Consider the following 8064-nt stretch of genomic DNA (forward strand, 5'->3'; position numbering starts at 1 on the left):
AAACCCCAACAACTCCATTCATCCATTGTTTTCTTCTTGTCATTTGAATCAATCTCTTTCGCATGTTAATATTTTATTTTTATTCTCTTAATCAATTTATAAATTTTTATTTTCAAGTCTTATAATTTTAATTCACGTGAACGAGAAAGCCTTTCGAGTCTCTTGGAAAGAACGATATTGGGTTTTACCAATTATATTACTTGAACAATTTTGGTACGCTTGCCAATTCGTCAACAAGTTTTTGGCGCCGTTGCCGGGGACTCGAGGTTTATTTTTCTAGTAGTGTGGATTAATTGAATTTGACTTGGTTGCAATTATTTTTTTTTTTATTTTTGTTTGATTGCGTTTTATTTTATTTTTATGTAAAATTGCTTTTAGGGTGTGTTTCTTGTGTATGCAGGAAACAATACATACTAGGAGCAGAAAAGACCAGCAACCTCTTTTAGAAGGTTTACCCGAAGCAATTTCGCATTCTTCACTTGAGATTCCTGTTTCAGATTTTAAGGAGATGGCTAACCAACCTCTTTCTAGACGTACATTGGGGGACGCAGCATACACAGTTGGCCCCTTGAACTTCAACAGCATTGCGGTTCCAGCTGATAACACAACTAGCATGGTCCAGAATAATCAATTCTATGGATTGTCGAATGAGAATCCTTATAAGCATTTGACCATCTTTGGTGAGATTTGCAATACTGTAAAGATAATTGGAGTGTCGGATGACAGCGTTAGACTCAGTTTGTTTCCTTTCTCTCTTAGAGGAAACACAAAGGATTGGTTGCATTCTTTCCCCGAAGGAACTTTCAGGACTTGGGATGCTGTGGTACATCAATTTGTTTCTAAATTCTTTCCTCCTGCAAGGATCTATCAAGGGAGGCTGGAGATTTCTACATTTAAACAAGGAAGAGAAGAAACTTTTGGAAGGGCATGGAATAAATTTAAAGGATTGTTAAGAAAGACCCCAGTCCATGGGTTCGATAAGACTTCATATTTGCTTGCTTTCCTTGGAGGCCTGTGCCTTTAGTCCAAGATGATGCTAGATGCCTCAACTGGAGGCAGTATTTGTAGGAAGACTGAAGATGAAGCTTATGATTTGATAGAACTTATGGCTGACAACGAAGAAGCACATGATACGCATGTTGATGCTATTCAGGAATTTTCAATGATTCAAAATGACGTGATGACACAACAGTTGGAGGAAGTGACAAGAAAACTTGCTGAGTTATGACAGACAGTTATAGAAACTCCAAAGGCCCCACAAATGCAATACTCCAAAGGCACCAGAATTCCAATTCAGTTTAAAGAGTATTTAACAGTTTGGAGGCCAATAATATGGAAAACAAAAGAGAATATGGATGGAATAACAATAAGCACTCAAAAGGAACCTATTAAAGGTGCTAGAACAGATTAAGAAATCAAGAAAAACTCAAAATGCAGGTTGTAAAACAATTATCACAAAATTTTTTGATAAAAACCAAAGGTGTTTGATGAAATGCTTCTAAGAAACCCAAATTTTGTGTTTTTGGGCTTTGACTTGTCTGCACGGTTCATAATCTCTTTTAACACTTTGTTTTGCTTCTTTTAATCATTTAATTCCATTTCAAATTTTAAAGCAAAGTCATCAAAAACAACACCTAATGTTCAACTTTGCACCAAGAAAAGGACTTAGAATTTGGTGGTTTATGACTCAAATGATGCAACAACAGTTCTGCAATAAGTCTGATCACTCAATCAACTTTATTTGATGATTATAAACATGTTTCAACTTTGAATTGATGCAAAACAAGACTGCTTAAGCGCAGCAGAAAACAGGCCCAGCGCCAACGGACCACCGCCCGGCGGAATAAGTGTGCTGCCCGACGGTTTCCCATAAACCTCCAAACCGCCCCGCGGCAAGCGTCACCGCCCGGCGGTTTCCCTTAAAACCGCCCAACGCCAACGCCAATGCCTACTCCTCGCCCTGGACCGCCCAGCGGTGTAAGTTGTCGCTGGGCGGTGCATTGGCTCTTCAAATCTTCAATTTTCTTATCTTTTCTTGAGTCTACGACCTTTATCTTCAGCTTCATTCTTCATTTCCTCAAAATAGCTACAAAACAATGCAAAACAAGCATAATATCGCTAAAAACAACTTTTGACTCTCTATAGACTCATTTATTGAGTTTTTCTTGATTCTCAGCTCATTCCAAGTAGTAAAGGGCGTAATTAGGTCTAAAATGACATATGAAAATAACTGTTTTTCAACCTTCATCACCCCAGCAACGGCACCGAAAACTTGTTAACACCTTGGCAAGTGTCCAGATCGTATCAAGTAATAATAGACAGTAAGTCCAGATATCGTTTCCCAAGGGACTCTTAGGCCTAGATGTTCATGTGAATAGATTTTATAAGACTTGAATGAAAATTTAGTTTTGAGTTCGTAATGCAAAAACTTAAATTAAACATGCAAATGCAAAACCTGAATCAATTGACAGATTAAGATATGAATGAATGGAGTTGTTGGGGTTTACAGTTTCATCATAATTCACTCTCTTATACCTTTTATTCTTATTAAATTCGACTTTGTTATCAATGTTCATGCAACTTTCCAATTTACTCTAAACCCGATCTCTCAGCGAAAAGAGCCTATCACTAATTACTAGTTTACTATCTCTAGTCTCCCTAGTAATTACTAACACATTAATTATATAAGCTTAAAGCAATTGACCGTCCTATTCCTATCTCTAGGCAATAATTCATAATCAAGAGAATTCTCCTCAGTTCTATATTTCCTTGTACGTCTCCGTATCAACAAAATCAATGATCATGACACTGAATGAGTTAAACAATGCAAGCTTATAGCTTAGAGAAGAAAACCCAAACTATTGATAATCAAAGTATATGAATAAAATAAGAACTTCAATATAAGAGAGTTTCAAAAGGATTACATCGTTCCCCAACAACAAAGGGTTTAGTTCACCATTGTCATGGTGAAACTATATGAATTGAATGAAAAGAATGGAAGAATAAACCCTAGAAATGGTAGATTAGAGCATTCGCATCCAAAAGCTGCCTCCAAGGAGTGCAAAAGGTGTTTTTTCGTCTTTCTCTATCAAAAGATTACCCTAGAATTGTTCTAAGGATGTATTTATAACCTATGAAAACTTACAAAATTTTGGCCCAAGCCCAACTACAGCGTTCAGCGCTGGTTTCACCACTCAGCGATAGGTGCGGTACTCCACTTGGACGCTTAGTGTTGACGCCTAAGCGTCCTGTCGTATTGAACTAAAGATGCCAGAGCTCAGTGATGGATCTTGGCGCTCAGTGGTAGGCACGATTCTTCATTCTCCCCGCAGCGCTGACGCTTAAGCGTTTGATAGTGGCTTTTTCCACGAAGTTGGCGCTCAGCGCTGAAATTGGCGCTAAGCGATGGCTGGGATTCTTCTTTTGCACATTTCTCCATCCTTTCTTGAGTCTAACTCCTTCCTACTTCACATTCCATCCTTTAATTCTTATTAAATCTTGTCAAAACAATGTAAAACCAAGCATAATATCTCTAAAACCACCTTTGACTCTCTTGTAACCTAACTTAAGTGTTTTGCATGATTTTAAGCTCATTCTAAGTCATTAAGGGTCTATCTTGATATCAATTTCAAGTATAAAAATAACGATTTTTATACCATTATCAACGAAACTAAACAGTTGTGCTTTTTCTTAACCAATCAAGACTATAGGAAAAATATTTTGGGGTTTTTGAATGCAATACAATAAAAGTAAATATGCACGCAATTTGATCAATTAAGGCTAAACACAAAAGTGAATGAATGATGTTGCTAATATGAGATGAATGTGTTGTTAGGGTTTAGAATTCACCTAGTCACTCTCATGCATAAACGAATTCATCTTCTTCATTAATGTTAACGCCACTTTCTATTTTACTCTAAACTCGATCCCTCGGTGAAAAGAGCCTAATCACAATTACTAGTTTATTATCCCTAGTCTCCCTAACAATTATTCATGCAATACACACAAAAGCTTAAGGCAATTGATGTTCCTATTCCAATCCATAGGTAATATTCATTATCAAGAGTAATTCTTCATGTCTATACCTAACTATACGTCCACATATAGAAAGAATCAAAGATGATGCATTTGAATAATTTCTTAAAGAAAACATTAGCAAGACGAGAGGAAAAACCCTAACAATTAATGAATGAAAGCATATATATTTAAGATCAATTCAAATACAAGAGTGTTTAGAGGTTACATCATTCCCCAACAACAAATAAGATTAGTTTTCCATCGTCATGGAGAAACTAGGTGTACAATGGAATGGAAGAGATAGAAATCCTAGAAAGAGAATAGGAGAGTTGTCAATTCCCCAAATCTGCCGCCAAAGGGGTGAAAAATGTGTTTCTATGCTTAAACCATCAAAAGATACATTCATTAACACGTTCTGGTCTTTAAATAGGGCAGAAAAATAACAAAAAATGGGTTCATGCCCAAAACAAATCATAAAAATCGGAGAAAACTGGCCCAAGTCCAATAGTACACCGCTCAGAACTAGTTTCACTGCTCAGCGGTAAGTGCGGCACTTGAGGTCACCGCTCAGCGGTAGGTGCGGCACTTGAGGTCACCGCTCAGCGGTACAAAGCCACCGCTCAGCACCAGTGGATTTTTCAGCACTTCGTTTTTCTGCCCTCAGGTTGACTTTTCTGCATTCAGGTTGACTTTTCTACATTTCTGTTTGACTTTTCTGCATTGCAACTCCTTCATACTTCAACCCTTCTTTGAAATCATTCCAAAAACCTACAAAATCAAGGGAGTTTAGTGATAAAGTCATAAAGCATATCCTCAACTCTCTCATTCACAAAACTAAAGCAAAATCGTGACTCAAAGCAAGTTTCTAACTCAACAAGGGTGCATTTGATATCAAAATTAAGTATAAAAATAACGGTTTTTGAACCGTTATCAGCAACCATAACATTTATAGTTTTAGGAAGATCCTTTATTTTCTTTCTTTTCAAATTTAAATCTTCCTTTGTCTTTTAATTTCATGAATCTATTGAGCCTTTTTATCATGAGTCTCAAATTTTCTTCATCCTTTGAGTTTTCATCTTCTATTTTGTTCTTGCTCCTTTCTACCTAATATTTTAAGGCTAGACTCTTTTTCTTAGTTTTGGCTTTTTCTTGTTCTTCATCTAGTCTTCCAACGTAAGTTCATGCTCTCTCGATTTTCCAAATAATGCCGCCATAGACATTGTGTTGAGATTTTGTGACTCAGAAATTGCAGTCACTTTTGGTTGCCACGACCTATCTAAAGATTTTAAAAATTTTATATTTAGTTCATCATTTTCGAAAGACTTAACTAGTCCAATGAAGTGATTTACGATGTTGGTGAAGCATTTTTGAACATCTGATATTGTTTCTCCTTGCTTCATCATAAACATTTCATATTCTTGGATAAGGGTATTCTTTCTTGCTTTTTTCACATCATTTGTACCTTTGTGGCTTACTTCAGCGCTTCCCACATCTCTTGAGCAGTCTTACAAACGGATATCCTGTAAAACTCGTCAACGGTTAAAGCAAATGAAATGATGTTTCGGGCTTTCACATCATTTTGAAATCTTTTCTTCTCTTCAGCAGTCCACTGAATACGGGGCTTTGGTTCCTACATATTTTCAGTAGGAATAGACGGACCAAATGCAGTAACTTCCCAAATATCACAATCAATAGACTCAATAAATATTTGCATTCTAACCTTCCAGAATGCATAATTTTCACCTGTGAGTAAGGGTGGTCTATTGATAAAAGCACCCTCTACAAAGGTTCGATATGATCCTACTGTTGAGACTGTTGACAACACAAACTCTATATCAATCTAGTTTTTGATGATGACAACATTATGCTTAATAACAGTACATATGTTGATGCTTTACAAGTTCTTATGTTGTACTATTTGATATATCTGTTGAACATGTTTGATGTACTGTGGTGTATGTTCCTATGCTAATTGTTTGATGTATTTGTAGAACATGCTTTTATGCTTATGTGCAATGTGAAAAACTTTATCAAATGTAGGTTACTACACATTTTGCAAAGTTAAAACTCACAAGCACTTTTATGAACTTATAACTGTGTGACAAAGTTATAGTACAGTCGACTACATTAGTATTGGATTCGACTATACTAAAACCTTTGTACAGATTTTGAGAATCAGTGCTCTGTGACGTTTTGAATTGAAAAGAATTTCAAAGTGTTTTTTCATGAGACAGTTGACCTTGTCCAGTTTACATTCGACTGTGTTTTTAATCTCTTTTGGAATTTTGTTATTCTACTGCACTCTAACGACTATATTTTTAAAAGTTAGTTAAGCATTGATGACTTAGTCAACTGTATTAAATGTGTGTTGTTTGTTGTTTACTGAGAGCTACTATGTTGACTTTCTGTTATAACTGTAATAAAACAGTCGACTAAATTAGTAGTGTATTCGATTGAGAAATAATCTGAATGATAGAAAACTATAAATTAACTGAACGCGAATTGTTCAAGGACTTTTGATGCTCTAACATTTTCATTAATTGTTTCAAACAGCTCCAAGAATTCTCCAACAAGACGATGGTGATCTTTCTTGAGAGAGATTAAGAGGGAGATAGCTTGCGCGCTCACTACTTGATCAGAAACTGCACAAGAAGGTGCTTTTTGATTGATCGTTGAATGCTTCGCATCCTGTGAAGACTGCTGCACTTTGTGAAGGCTTGGCATCCTATGAATTGTGCTGGAATTGGACCTGTTGTGATACAGGGGTGATGAGTGCATATTTATGCCCACATTTATGCTTTAAAATTCAAATTTTTGATGAGATATTTGTGCTTAAATGGTTGATTTAAAGTGATTTTAATTGCATAAATTATTCTTGGATGTTCTAATATTTATTTGTGCAGCTGAAGTTAGAGTTTTATTGGTCCAAATTGCAATTTAAAGCCCAAAATCAGATTTTATTTGAAAAATATTGTCCAGATGGGCCAAATAGGAAATCTTTACTCTTGCACCCCCAGATTTCCCTACATGCACCCCTCAATTCTAAACCAGGCCAATACTGAAGCCCAACAGTAACCCTTTTCTCCTACACCTCCTAAGTTTCCTATTCCCACCCCTCCTAAACCAGAGTCCATCAGATGTTGCCACGTGTTGCCAATCCACCACACACAGACTCAGCCAATGACTTGCTGCCACATCACTGATCCCTACACTTACCAAATGAACCACAAGACACCATGCCGCGTCGCAAATCTCCTTTGTCTTCATAACCTGCAAACCAGAAACGTAAAGACTACCAGCAGATCCATCACGCCATCGTGAGATTCCATGGCCATAACCAAGAATCGCGCTGTCCATCACCACCGCAATCGCACACACCTGCAAAATCACCATCGCACCACCACGGTCTCACTATTTCCAGCACCTGAAATCAAAACCAGACCTGCCACAAACAACACGAAACCAAAGAATCCAGATTCGTCTTTGCCTCGCAGTCTCCAGATCTCTCATGTTTCGAGCAAGAACAGCATAATGAAGTTTTTCCCAAATCTGCAGAGAAGACGTGTAGGAGCCAGAATGCGCAAGTTTTTCCGTTTCCCCCAATCTGCAAAACCCTAATTTTGGGTGAGGAAAGAACTGACACGTGGCGAGTTCTCATTGGTCGCGTACTCCTCAGTCAAAGCTGGTCAAACAGACCTTCTTTGGTCAAAGTCTGGTCAACTAAGGGGTTCCTTTGTAATTTTGAAGAATTCTGTAGAGCTTAAGTGCAAATAGAGGAAATTTCAGTGTATTTGTGCAATTTTGGAAAGTCAAAAAAAAGCTAAAAGATAAAATTCAGTTGTTGAATTAATTTAATTTGAGAATTTCAACAGAAAATATCTTCCAAATAATGTTATAATTATCAAAATCTTTTAGTTATTTGGAAGATATAAGATAAAAGATTTTATCAACTGAATGTTCACAATCCAAGCCCAATCAAGCCCTATATAAAGAGACCTAAGGGAGGTAGAAAGGGGAGCTTCATTCATTCATTCATCCACCACTGCT

The sequence above is a fragment of the Vigna radiata genome, unplaced genomic scaffold (assembly GCF_000741045.1).
Source record: "Vigna radiata var. radiata cultivar VC1973A unplaced genomic scaffold, Vradiata_ver6 scaffold_288, whole genome shotgun sequence".
Taxonomy (NCBI): domain Eukaryota; kingdom Viridiplantae; phylum Streptophyta; class Magnoliopsida; order Fabales; family Fabaceae; genus Vigna; species Vigna radiata.